Source organism: Phascolarctos cinereus, unplaced genomic scaffold (genome assembly GCF_003287225.1).
Source record: "Phascolarctos cinereus isolate Bilbo 61053 unplaced genomic scaffold, phaCin_HiC Scaffold_726;HRSCAF=1367, whole genome shotgun sequence".
In the NCBI taxonomy this organism is placed as follows: domain Eukaryota; kingdom Metazoa; phylum Chordata; class Mammalia; order Diprotodontia; family Phascolarctidae; genus Phascolarctos; species Phascolarctos cinereus.
The window spans coordinates 18,760,246-18,775,706 of NW_027556098.1; positions in this window are offsets into that span (position 1 = coordinate 18,760,246).

Below are 15,461 nucleotides of genomic sequence, written 5' to 3' on the forward strand. Positions count from 1 at the left end.
CCCAGAACTGTGACCCAGATCCAAACGCTGGCAAACCAAGAGATTCCTGCCTCAGCACTGGCAAAGAGATCCCTGCTATTCCTCTCTAATCAGCCACTGGATTCCCCCCCTCAGTCTGTGGGCCAGAAGCTCGGGAAGCAGCTGCCCCCACCACCACCACGCTCTTGGGGAATGAAGCTGAAACCCCGCCTTCCTTTCTCAACACCGACAGAAACAGACTTTTCCCACTGACCTTCTAAGTTGTCTTTGGCATTGGTGGATTGAGGAGTCTGGAAACCACCACAGCTGCCCGTGATTCAGTCCTCTGAGGCCTGTTCCAGGTTTGCTGTGGCCTGCGTGCCCATGCTGCGCTGCACTGCGCTCCCAGCCCGATGTGATACACCTTTCTGATCAATCATCCAGGTTGTCTTGGGCTAGAAATTTGTTTCACTCTGTGTTTTTGTGGGTTCTGCTGCTTCAGAATTTGTTTAGAGCCATTTTTTATGAGTATTTGGAGGTGTTTGGGGGAGAGCTTAAGCAAGTCACTGCTTTCACTCTGCCATCTTGGCTCCCCCACCCTTTCCTTCTCTTTTTCCTCTCTTCTTTTTCTCCCTCCCTTTCCACCCTTTCCTCCTTAAAATTTAGAATGGAACAATTGGAAGCTAGTGACTTTATAAGAAATCAAAACATTGTAAAACAAAATCAAAAGAATAAAAAAATAGAAGACAATGTGAAATATCTAATTGGGAAAATATCTAACAAAAATAGGAAATGAATGGGAAAATCAGGGTTGAGGAGGCGAATGAGTTCATTTTGGGATGAATTGTGTTTGGGACATGCATTTGGAAATGTCTAACAGTGAAATGGAAGGGTGGGATTCGCAAGGCAAAGATTGAGGCTGTACTTATAGATCTGGAATTCATCTCCACAATTATCTAAATTAAAACCATGGGCGTAGATAGAAGTGTTATAGAGAGAGAAGAGAAATGGATCTAAGATCCATTGGGAATTATTGAAATTTCTAGATCAGGAGAAAGAAGATGAACCAGCAAAGAGAATGAGAAGAAGAAATGTTCAGTCAGGTAGCAGGAGATCCAAGAGGAAGCATTATCACAGAAACTAAGAGAGAAGGTGAGAAGGAGGAGAGGGTGTAAAAAATATGACAAGCTTCCAAAAGGTCATGGAGAATGAACATTAAAAAGGTGGGTTTGCCACACAGGAGAGGAGCCAAAAATGAATTTCATCTATCTCAAACTTTTTGTGATGTTTTAGTCCTGGAATTTACTAATAGATTAACATTTTAAACAGCAAAATTTCTTTTATGAATATATGTATGTATGTATCCATGTATGTGTATCTATGTGTGTATACATATTTTATTATAAATGCTTAGAACTGTGAAAAAATTGTATCTCACCCAGACATTTGCTTTCTATTTTTATTTTTTACTAAGCTTGTTACCTTTTTCTGCTTTATTTCCTATAATTTATTTCTCTTAAAAATTGTCCAGTAATCTAATTCCTTATTAGTGACTGTCTGCTTCCTCTGTAATTGCCGTACCATTTTATTGGAATTTATTCACTTAAAAATACAACCAAATAGCCCAGTTACTTTTTTAGAAGGAAGGATGGAAATATTCAATTCTCAGAGAATATAAAATCTTAACTCATAAACACTAGTTTCTGTAACTGTTTCTATCATAGTCAGTTTACACAAACACACACACATGTGTGTGTGACTACTGACAAACAGTTATAAACTAATACAGTGTACAACTATTCTGTGTGTTTAAATAATGACAAATATCCAGATGGCTTGAAATTCTCTCTCTTTACCAGATATCTCACCTGCACACCTTGGTGAAAATTAACGATCCATGAAATGATCAGAAATGTGCACCAGAAGGCAGAAGAAGAAGCAATCAATATGGTTAATTCAAAAACTGCTTTTAGATAATAGGATAATGGAAAGGTGGTGCTTTCCAGATGGTTAGGCTACTCTAGCATGTGTTTTTATTTCAATACTTGCTTAAATTAACAGATATTTCATTTGTCCAGAATTGTAATGCAAAAATAATTTTAATGCCTAGTATAGAATGTAGAACGTAGAGATCAGGAATCTAGCAAGATATTACAAAACTAAAACCAATTTACTTATTTTAAAACTATGCTACTAGAAACTGTAGAGAAATGACCTATTTTTTTCTTTATTGAAATATATGAGTAAATAGAATAAAAATTCTTAAGTTTTTCTTTTAATTTTGATTATGGACCTTTATGTAATTTTAGGGATACTATGGACCCTTTTTCAAAATGATAATTTTAAAAAATGAAGGAAATGCTAAATTTCAGTTACAGATTAGTGAAAATAAAAATGTAAATGTATTGCCATCCAAGTTCATGATCTCCTTGAAATATGCCAATGGATCCTTCAGTGTCACTAGATCCAGATTAAGAATCTCTGCCAGAGAAGAGATTTATAAACATAAAACATGTTATTTTGTTCTCTTTGTCTCTTTCTGCTTCTTCCTCTGTCTCTGTCTGTCTGTCTGTCTGTCTGTCTCTTTCTCTCTATCATTCTCTGTCATTTTTTTCTAGTCTATCCATAAGGCATCTCATATTTGATTTCAATTTGAACAGAATTGTATATAAATATTAAGTGAGTTTCTTCTCTGGAGGCTTGCTCCTCATACCAATTAAAACACATTTTGGTAAATAAAATAAAATAAAATGACTAGCTTAATGTGACCATTTCTGGGTAGACAGTATGACATGGTAGAGAGAAAAACAAAAATGATGAACTAGGAATTCTGGGTTGAAAACTCTCTGCCATTTAGTTGCTATAGGTCCTGGGCAAATCACTTAACTAAATTGTACTTAACTTGTACTTAACTAAGCAGATGAGGATATATGTGATATTTTGAAGTAAAAAGATGCAGTTCAAAGAATTATGTTCTATGTTTGCTCTTACTATTTCAGAGTTGAGCTTTATATTACAGTTACTCCCAGACTTGTAACTTCTATGACTATAACTGTGTTAAGAAGCAGTTGTTGATTACCCTAAAGAGCACTATATTTTGAGCATTTTTGAAATTTTATGATTATAGTTCAATTTATTAAATTACAATTATATTTTGATTTTATTGGGTTCATACTTGAAACAGAATATGAGTGCTCAAAGAGGCAATAGAAATGTAACCACATCATTTTACTAGTGAGGAAAATGAGCCTCAAAAATCTGAAGCAACAATATTTATTTTAATTAAGAGAAAAACATTTTCTTTCTCACACCTCCCACCCCAATGAGGGAAAAAATATAAAAACAAGAATAAAATTCTTCTAAGAGAAATGACTAGTCAAACAACAACAACAGCAACAAAATCCCTCATCTATCTGTCTCTCTCTATGTCTCATTCTACACACTGAGACCATATCTCTCTGTTGTATGACTGCATTGATCAGAGTTCTTATAGCTTTCATAATTTAAAAAAAATAATATTGTGGTTGCTATCATATATGTTGTCCTCCTGGTTCTGCTCATTTGATTCTTCATTTTTATGTTATTGTTATGATACAAATTATAAATTTTCCAGTATCACACATCAAGGACCAAGGTCTTATGATTCTAAGTTCAGAGCTTTTCTCTTATACCACACTGCTTTTCTTAATATATGAGACACTCTGCTAGGTTCTATGGGAGTATATCAGTTGAAAAGAAGTGAGCTCTTCAATCACTGACTTTATATTGCAGGAGAGATAATAGGAAAAATTCAAGTATTACTAGGAGACAAGGCTATAATTTAATTGCCATTAGAAAAAGATGATAGTAAAATGCTTTCAGGTTTCAGATGAGGAAAAGATCCCATCACATTGGGAAGTCATGGAAGGCTTCTTGAGCTATGCAAATTTGCCTTGGGCCCAAATAAAATTAGGCTACTACTGAAAATAAGTCAGTTTGGGGAAAAGCAAATGGTTCACTATAAATTGAAAATATAATTCAAAAGACTTGTTCTCAACCCTTTTTATGTAGTTGCATTGTATTACATTGGTTACTGTGTGTGAAAGAACAAAATTAGGCACAAAGCCTTATTGGCTTGATATGTGTTTTGGGAATTCCATGATACCTTTGAACTGATCTAAGAACATATGTTTAGCCTGGAGTTGGTTTCATTTAATGTGTCTAGAAGTGGGTGATAGAAGGGTTCCCAACTGTTAGACTCTAGAAAAATAGTAAACTTCCTTCAACACCCAATTCCTAAACCATATCCCAAGGCAAAGGAGAAAAACTATCCATACTCTCAGTTGTTAGAGCTATCTCCCAAATTAGCAAGTAATACTAATCTGTTTAGATAAGTATATTGTAAAATGTATTAGAATGATATAAGCTGAGGGCAGGAACATTTTTTTTCTTTTTGTCCTGTTAGAATCCTCAACACTTTTCTGTTATTTAGTGTATAGGAGTTGTTCTTGTTCAGCCCTTTTTCTGCCCTCTCTTCATATAGGATTTCCTTGGGAAAGATACTGGAGTGGTTTGCCATTTACTTTTTCAGCTCATTCTATAGATGAGGAAGCTGAGGGAAATAGGTTAAGTGACTTGCCCAGGGTCACACAACTAGTAAATGTCTGAGGCCACATTTGAGCTTAGGCCTGCTAAAGACAGGCAATATTCTGTTATATGGATAGTATGCTCCATCCTGGCATATGGATAATGGCTTTGGTGAGGAGTTTTGAAAACAGTGTCAGCAGACAATGATGAAGCTACCACCAGACAGGATCTATCAAAGTGATTTCACAGTGGAGGAGGGAATTTGTTATGATGAAATGGTTATGATAAAACATTTGGAAGTAATTGACAGGCAACTTCCAATTCAACAAATTGTGGGCAGAAAAATAGTATAAGGTTTGAGAAAATACAAAATATAGGTGAGACAAATTCCTTGCCCTGGGAAAGTTAAGTAAAATAGATAAAAGGTTTAAGGGAAGGACATTCACTCTAGTTAGGTCATTGATATTTTAGCACATAAACATTTAAAAGATATTTAAAGGGGACAAGAACAAATACATTGTTATCCCAATTTAACAGAATTAATTTATATTTTTAATAGTGTCTTTTTAAAAAAAATATGTTCAAATACTCAAATGCATTTGTTCACATTGATCTGGAGTTCCCCTCAATGATAAAGATTACATGCCATCCATGCCTGTCAATTCTGTGTAATGCTTACCCATGTCAGCCCAGAAGTTTGCCAGAGAGGGCCCACCAATATGATGCAAGCCTGATTGCTCAGTCTGACCACTTGTCATCCCTCACCTTTACCACGTGATCGGCTAATCTTCTCTTCCTATCGTGTATTCCTTGATGATGTTTTTACTGCTGCTCTTCAGAGTTCTTTATTGGTTATATGCAATAGGCTACTCATAGTCACATGTAGTGTGATATTCACTTTTATTTTCTCAGAAACTGTTATATTCCACATTTTGTTGTCATGCAGCAATACTGGTACAGATTATTTTAAAAGGGGTATTTGTTTTCATGGGAATCTTTAGGTCATTACCGGAGCTTTACAATTTTTCAAAGACAATCTAGGCCTTTCTTTATCTCCTGCTCAACTCAAAGCCCAATACATGAACCAGGTATATTATCTGTCCCAGACACACACACACACACACACACACACACACACACATCCCTAAGAAGAAAATGCCCTTTGCTAAATAATTAATGTGCCTGTATGCATGCATACTTGTATCTTATGCACTTAATAATAATTATATAAACAAAAAATAAATACACATAAATCATAAAATATGAATTTTTTAAGGTTAAAGATAAAAATAAAGGATGCTTATTGCCTAAATTACAACATTCTTTTGGATGGAAGAAATATAGAGCTCGTCCATAACTATATGTGATATATGCATATATGCATATGTGTAAATAATACATATTTTCACATGTGTAATATTAATATACATATTGTGTATTTATGTATAGACTTAGGGGCAAGTACTATAAACATATATTTATATCTAGATACATTCATACATTTTTATGTATTTATGTATAGATTTAATAAAGTGCATTTTCTTCTTAGAGACACTGTCAGGTGCTGAAACACTTTACAAATGTGCACATATTTAAATCCAATTAAATTCTTATAGTATTAATTCAGTCTTTATCTCCATGAGTTGTTTTAGCTGATATCTACCTATCTATCTATCTATCTGAAAAAAAAGATACAAATATGGGAATAGATAGGTGAGAAAAAGCAAAGTGCTTTTCTAAATTACATATAGAAAAATCATTGGTTTTTGGTGATTTAATCTAAATTTGTTAACTTAATCCTGTTTCTTAGCCAACCAATATACTTAAAGGACCTGTTAAGGAAGATTTCCCTAAAGCAACATTTGTAAATTCTCTGAATCACAAAACCTCAGAGTCAGAAGGGACTTGAAAGGCCACCTAGACCAATACCTACAGAAGAAGAATCTCTTCTATAATTAATGTAAGTGAAAAGTAAGCATGCAACTTTTGCTTGAACTTCGGGAAATGAGATGCTACTACCTTTCAAGGCAGTCCATTTCACTTTGTATTAGGTCTAATTGTTGGTGAATTTTTCATTGCAACAAGTCTAAGCTTGTTGTTTTTCAACTCCTATTTTAGTACTTTTTATCAAATAAAAGCCCTTGAAATATTTAAAGATACATTCCATGCCGTCTTGTACCACAGGTCTTTTCTTCCTCAGGCTTAAAAAACCAACTCAGTTCCTTTAACTTATCATCATAAGGCATGATCTTGCCATCCTAGTTGTCTTCCTCTGAACTTTCTTTTACTTATCAATATACTTCCTTAAAGGTAGCACCCATAACTGAACACAGTAGTCAAAATGTAGGGCAGAGTAGCACGAGGCTATCAGCAGCTTAGTCCTAGAAATCAGGCTTATTTCAATGAAGTAACAAAATTTTAGCTGCTATTTTATGCTGCTTATTGATGCTGAATTTTCAGTAATAAAAATACAAAATACTTCAAAGGGACTTCATTCTAGTGAGGAATTCCACATTTTTTATTTGAGAAGTTTATTTTTTAAACAAAAATATATAAGGTTTTAAGATTTTCCTCTGTTAAATTTCATATTATTTCATTTGGCTCAAAATTTTAATCTTCAGAGACCTTTTGCATCTTAACTTTGTCATCCAAAGAATTATAATGCTATTCCTCTTAGGTTTGTGTCCATGTCACATTTGCTAAGCATGACAGAACATGACCAAAACCTTCTTGACCAAGTTGACCTCAAACTATTAATGATAACTTTGTGATCTGGTCATTCAATAAATTCTGAATTGTCCTAGATGACTAACTATTTAGAGACCATTTCTCTCCATATTGTTCAAACAAATGACATGACAAATTTTGTCAAATGCTATGGATTGTTGGAGATATATATATATATATATATATATTATAGATATATATATATATATATACATATATATATATAATGTATATGTACACATATGTGTATATGTGTATGTATCATTCATTTGATTGGCAAGTTTAGTAACTATCAAAAAAGAAATAAAGTTAGTATCAAAATATTTTTTCAGTGAAACTATTCTAGCTCTTTTCAATACCTGACTCCTTTCACAAATGGTTATAAGCAGTTCCTTTAGTAATAAAATCTAGAAATTCAAAGTCATTGGCATGTGGTTTAAATCTAAGCTCTTTGTGATCCAAGGCTTTTGTCTCTGAAGTCCCCAGCACTCAGTACATTTCCTAAAACATAGTAAGCACTTCATAAGTTCTTGTGGATCTATTGACTGAATCCATTCTTCATCCTACACCCTTTAAAATCATACCATTGGTCCTTTTCTAATCAATTTGTTTCTGTAAAATTTTATTCTTGATATCTTCCCTTCCCTCCTGGACTAAAGACTCACAATCATATCTATGATAGAATTTTCTCATGTTGGTTCCTCCAAATGTTGAGTAAATGATAATGATTTAAAGTGAACAGGCCAGGCTTATATTAGTTGCTCTACTTTGAGAAAAAAAAAGACTTCTAACAGATGCCCATAAAATTAGTACCTTATAGTAGTACTATATTTGTCTCTTTGTAGGTTTGTGATCAGTTACCTAATTTTCTCATTGATGCCTTCCTTTCTGTCAGTTTGTCAATAAGCATTTATTAAGTACCTAATATATGTTAAGTCCTAGAGCAACAAGGAAAAGCAAAAGACAGTCTCTGCCCTGGAGGAACTCATAAGCTAATTGGAATATGTGTATATCTATCTATATCTATCTAAATATGTGTATACACATACACACCCAAATATAAATATAGTTGTGTATGTGTATATACATGAACTCATTTCATCCTCACAATGACACTGGAAGGTTAAGTGCTATTATGATTCTCATTTTACAGATGAAGAAACTGAGGTTAAATGACGTGCCCAAGGCCACATAGTTAGTAGGTGTTTGAGGCCAAATTTGAATTCAGGTCCCTGTGACTCCAGGTCTAGCATCATAATCATTGTGCCACCTAGATGTGTATTTTTTGGTCCACTGGCAGTATTGCTTCTATAGCTGCCTTTATTGTTCTTCAGCCAAATGTTCTCCAACATATTTCACCATTCTCATTTCTGTATTTCTTCACATGATCTTATTAAACAATGGCACCCTGTGCCTATTCCTTTTACCTATCACATTCATTTTGAATAAGTATATATTTTCAGGTCTATAATCTAGTCATGGAACTTATGCTCCCCAATTCTTATTGATATCAAGGAAGTCAAAATTGTCTTCTTTCCTCTGAATCTCTAGTTAACCTTGCTTATTACACTTTCTTTGTGCATTTGTATATCAACTTCTGAGGCAATACACTTCTTTCCTTATTGCCTTTCTTAGATTTTTTTCAACATATTTACTGTTATTTTTCTATCTACAATTTAGCTACAGCATATAGTTTCAAACTTTGTAAAAAGATATTGACATTTTTCTCTCCCTTTTACTTTTCAGTTTAAATAATTTTTGTTGTAAGATTGTAAGATTCTGGACAAATTGTAAGATTCTGAACAAGTATTTTAATTATTTATGGTCATCCCTTTTTAGGTTCACTGATCCTTGATCAGGAACAAGTAATTCCTTGTGAAAAAAAAAGATATGAATCCTTACTATAAGACAAAGCATGCTGGATATTTTAAACACATTATACCCTAGGCTATTGATGAAAGAGTCTGTATTAAGCAATTATGTTTAAGTACTTTGCACACTAGGTTCAGTCCACATGCAACTTATCCATTTTCTCCCAAGCATTCTGTCACTAGGGCTTTTTTGCAGAGGCAAACATGATTCTCTTTAGTTGTAATACTTTTAATCTGAGCTTTATTGGTAATACATTCCCTAGTGAGTAACTGTTTTCTTTCATTTTCCTTTTTCTGTATTTCTGTGTAAATGGTTTTAAATATGGGTTCAATTATGATGATTCCTTGAAATTTATTAGCTTTCTCTCTTAGTTTTATTCCTATCAACAAAGATCAGAAATAATCTAGTATTTCTATGCTAACATGTATAAATGCCCATAAAGACATATTATAAAATGTGGCATTACATTATGAATCCATGGAATTGTAACATTTTTAAAGAAATATATTTATTATATACTTGATCAAAAAAGGTAATTTTTTATTTTAAAAAGAAAAGCTAAGAGGAACCAAGATTTAACTAAGCATATGATCAAATATATATATATATATAATGTGTGTGTATGTATGCATGTATGTGTATTCATACAGACAGACACCCCCCAAGTACTCAGTTACCCTCATTTCTCATTTGCCTATATGTATATGTAGGCAAAGAAAAGACATTGAGGTAATTTATATGGAGGTGATATTCCATTCTCTCTGCTAAGATCTCAGCCTGGTATCTGGATCTTTTCATATGTAACTGTATCCACTCCAAGTTTTATGTTAAAAGGATCAATCATAGTTTAATAAAGCCAAAACCAAAAGTGAATCTGCTTCACAAGCTAATATCCATCTGTACATCATCCATATTCTGAAATTCATTAGTTACTATATAAAATGATCCACACTTCAAAACTAAAAAAGCATACCATGTTATAATAGCAAAATACAAAGCCACTTAAAATAAAACAAAACAAAACATTAGATTGGTCCTGGGCACATCACACACACTTCATCCATGCCCTTTTCTTCTACCCTGACACAATAAGGAGTCGTGACTACAGTTAATTCTGATCACAAAAGCTATTTCCCTAGGAATGTCTGTTAGCCACTCCTTCCTGCCTAAACGCTTTCTGATATTGAGTTGCTTAAGGCTTAGTGATATTCTTTTCCTCTTTGACATTTACATGATGCCATTTAATGAAATTAGGAAATGTCAGATGTTTCCAAGTTACCTGTATATGAATGGTGCCAGAAATAGATCTCTTGGGCCTCATGCATTAAAAGATGAGCCCTAATTCCTCTTTTAGTACTGGAAGTTTGTGAGTGGCTGTATTAATTAATTAGAATAAGGCATTCACACACTTGAGGAAGCATTTTTTGCTCTGGAGATAGGATAGTAGACCTCATTCTGCTGCATAGTTACAGACACTCCCTGGATTATCTTTCTGCAATGTATGCAATTTGTAACTAAGGAGATTTTAAAACTCTAGGCTGCTAGATATCCAGAATCAGAAAAATCACAAATACTCTAATTATACTGTAATACAAGAGCCATTACTGAGGAACTAGACAAAATGAAATTCTTGTCCCAGTATTGTTAATGTCTTTAAGACCACATGAAAGCTATTTGACTTTGATAAACCTCAATTTCCCTGCTTACATATAAGAGATTATCTCTGAGGCACCCTCCTCTATCATTCTGATTCTTGTTAGTCAATTGTGTTATCTTTTACATGAAGGAAAGAATATTTGTTTTTATATTACTATATTCTTGCCATTTTACAGAAGCTACAAGTTATAGGTTTCCTGCTAAGCAGTGTTTCCATAAACTTTTTGCTTAATCTTATGTAAGGCCAACTGTACACAAGCAGTCCAAATGCCTCAATAAAATCATATTTTCATAATTTACAGATTTCAAATTTGCAAAGCAAACCAATCAAGAAATTTGGAAGAAACCATTAAATTATTCTTTCACTTTAACAAGTTATGATATATCATATATACACACACACATATTATATATACACATATTACAAGATATATCTTATATTAAGATGTATTAAATTAATCATAATATATTGTCTAATTATATTGAGATGTATCTTATACACCTTGTACATCATATACAGTTTTTCTAAACTCCAGAAACATTGTTAATCCTCAGAGCCTGTGCGGTGGCTGTGAAGGAATGTGCTGAGGTTAATATCAACCAGCTTGTGACAATGAACAACATGTTATATGTTCATTGTGAGCATTTACACCTCAAAATTAACAAATACTGCAAATTATGTCTTAGTGTATTGCTCTGTTGATTGTTCAGACTTAAGAAAGTGTTGGGAAAAATTAATAATGCAGATTAAATATGAAAGGTTGCTGTGTATTTTAGTGGGAAAGGGAAGGAGAAAACAATTTTGTTATTAAGCATTTATTAGCACAGTGCTGGTAAGAGCTGAGATGATGATAACTGTTTTGTGGCTTGAGCATGAAGAAATCATTTTACTATGTGGTCAGTTAATAATTTTCCTCTGAGTATTTCAGAGAGCCTCTTGAGGTTTGTTTTTTTTTTCTTGAATGTTACAAACATAAAGCTAAACATGTCCTCATCCAATATTAAAAATGTTGACATTCTGTGAGAGGAAAGAAGTTGATCAATATTGTTTGTTGATGATTTTGTTGCTTTCCATACAAAAAAGTATATATATATATATATATATATATATATATATATACATATATATATATATATATACGCACATACATACTATATATATGTATATTATATATGTATATACACATATAGATATATATATAATATATATCTGCAAGTATTTGAAGGACTGTCATGTGGAAGAGGCAATCAAATAATATTGTTTCAGACAGTAAAACTAAGAGAAATGGGTGAAAGAAATTCAGACTTGATGTCAGCAACAATTTTATAACAAGTACAGTTTTCCAATAGTGGAAGGGATACCTGGGAGTGGGGAGAAGAAGGGTAGTGATAGATTCTTTGTCTTTTTAGGTTATCAAGTACAAGATGGAAGAAAAAAATTAAGGTGTGTTGTAGAATTTCTCTTGAGATTAGAATAGAGAACAAATGTGGTCTCATTATAGTGAAGAAAAATTATGATTTTATAATTTCAAAAAGCAAAAAAATCTTCATGGAATTAAAAATGGCAGGAAATAGCATATAAGAATAGAAAATTAATCAAAAGAACAAGACTCAAGGATATCTTAATTAAGCTGGGTTTGTACAAATGTTATCTATTAAATTATTTGTTAGCCATGTTACATCTTATGAAAATTTCTATATGAGCTTCTATATGAAAAAAAGAGTAAATAGCATCCTTGCCATGCACATGAAAAATAATGTGGGGAAAAAAAAAAACTAATGCCAATCAGATTTGAGTTCTATTATGATGGCTCAGTTCTTATAATTTTAGAAGTTCAGTAAAATTTTTTTAATCTGAACAGGTATATAGGAAAGCTGTTCTTCATTGGGGCAGGGTTCAATCGAAGACATTGTTTGCAAAGTTGGGTATTTGTCTCAACAATAATGTACAGATATTGGTATCCTAGTGCTATTATAATCTAAACTGATGAAATGAAAAATGGAAAAGACAAGGCAAAAAAAGTCAAAAGAAAGCATGTATTCATGGGCAGCAGAACAGAAAAGTTGAGGGGCTTTGATAGTGGTAAAAATTAGAAGCTACATTCATAGTTTGGTACATTAGAAGGAAATAATGATTTCTCGTTTAAGTCAATTGAGATTCATACTCCTTTTCTCATTTTTTGCAGTTGAAAGCTGAACTTCTTTCATAATTCATATATATATATCTACAATATGTTCAATATTCTGGAAAAGAAATGTCTACAGAAGATTATTTCTCTACTTGCAGTATAAATACAGATATAAAAATTCACAGGGGATGTTATATGGTGACCCAAGTGAGCCAATGAGCTCAGCTGCCAGCATCAGGATTTATCAACATCTCTACCTGGAGAATCTGGCCTATTTTTTTCTGTCGTAGAAAGTTATGTAGTTTTATATTACCTTTAAAACAACCTTTATGGCTTGCTATCAGTGGGCCTATGCATTTCTATCCCTTTAATGGTATAGTATAGGGAGGAAGCTTAGCTTAGCAGATAGTTAATTGGACCTAGACTCAGGATGACCTGTGTTAAAATTCTGATTCCAAAGCCTGCTAGTTTAATGTGCTTGGAAAATTCATTTATTTTATTATGTGCAAAATAGATATAATGATGCTATAATACCATCCTCAAAAGATTTTTATGAGATTCAAATGTGATAATGCACCTAAGGATTGCCCAAGTTTCATTTATTCTTTTTAGTGCAAGAAATAATCATTAGTTTCAATTTTAATTTTTAATGATTCCGGAGTTTCTTAGTTACTCTGATAACTATGTAATGCCTACTTATTTAATAATAGCTAGGATTTATAGAGAGATTTAATGTTTATAAAGTGATTTACAAATACCATCTTCATTTTATCCTCATAACAGCCCTGAAAAGTAGGTGGTATCATTATACCCACATTACAAATGAGGAAACTGAGGCAGACAGCAGTTAAATGACTTACCCATAGTTACATAGTAAGTGTTTGAAGCTATATTTGAACTTAGGTCATACTGACTCTAGGTCCTGTGCTCTATCCATTGAGCTCAAAGCTCAGGTAATAAGGCTAACTCAAAGCCAGGTAATAAGGCTGACTATTATCACTAATTTATCAAGAGAGTGAGACATGTCATTAAAAAACATGTTTTCAAAAAGTTGGCATGAGAGATTGTAGATGAGTACAAAACATACCATTACTTTTAAAATAGTCTTTAATACTTTAAGAATTTCCCTTTCTCTTTGCTCACACACTGTACTTTTACAGAGCTGTTAGATGAAATTGGCAATTTTGATTCTTTAAAGAGGCATTTCCTATAGTTCCTAGGATAGCAGCAAACAAATGTCAAAGAAGAATGTCTTATCTCACTCATATATAATTTCACACTTTAATCCATTTCTCGATACAAACTTTAAGAACACCTTATTCTTTTCTTCAGTTGTTTTTTTTTATGATTAATATGCTTTAACTCCTTTTACCTGTTTGCTGACCATGCATTTCTTCTCTAGTCTGCCTTAGGCAAAAATCTGAAATCCTATGAGATCAGTGGGTTTGGAACTGGAAGGAACCTTATGAATCATCTAACTCTAAAGGAAACTAGTCCATCAAGATTGGGACTTGTCCTATGTAAAAGAAGGGAGCAAGGGGCAACAGTTGGGTTTGAACTCAGGACTTACATGACCAATTCTACAGTCATATTTAAAAGATAGGAATGTAGACTCAGTTTTTCCACTTGATTTTAAAGATTTTAAAGAAATGAGGGGACTGAAAGAAATATAACATGTTTAAAATAGTTAGGAAGTCTTGTAGTCGGAGATTTGGGACCCTTGTTCTTCCTATCTAGCTTTTTGTCAAGAAAGTAGACTGTTAGAAGGGAACATGCAATAAAAGGATACCTGCAATAACGGAACTGGGAAAAAAGGACTACATTTGGAACTCAATATTTGGTTTAACATTCGTGTTCTATCATGTAAGCCTAGGACTTGGCATCAATTTCTTAGCCGCTTTCAGCTTCTCCCCTAATATGAGCTAAGTGAAATTCATAGTATCTATCTCACAAAGTTATTTTAAAGAAAACTCGTAAACTACAAAGTGCTTTATAAAAGTGAACTATTACTAAAAAAAAGTGAACTATTATTATTAATAATATTCCTTAAACCAGTCTCACTCCAATTCATTTGGTCCTATATATCTCTACCAGACTTAATATTTTAAGGATCTGTAATTTCATCACGAAGAGTGCTCTATCCACTTGTGCAGATTGTAAACCATTTCTTAGGAGACTGACTTCCAGAGCTGAAGTGGTCAGAACATTCATTATCATACAGAAATTAGGCTAGTTCATAGGTGACTCTTTGCATTGAGACCACATCCATAGCCTTTCTACATTGATGATACCTATATAGATTTATGATTTACTGGCTTGGCTTTCAAGAATCCTAGATGAACTCCCCACCACAATAAGGCATGGAAGAAGGATTCTAGTGGAGGTCTTTCAGGTGAATCTGCTTAAAATTTAAATTTTATCATGTCACTAATCTACTTAAAAATATTCAGTGATTCCTACTTCCCTCTGCATCAAGCCAAACATTTCTTCCTGACCTACATATCCAATTTAAGTACAACTACTACCCAAAATGCATGTATAGCTCTATTCTGA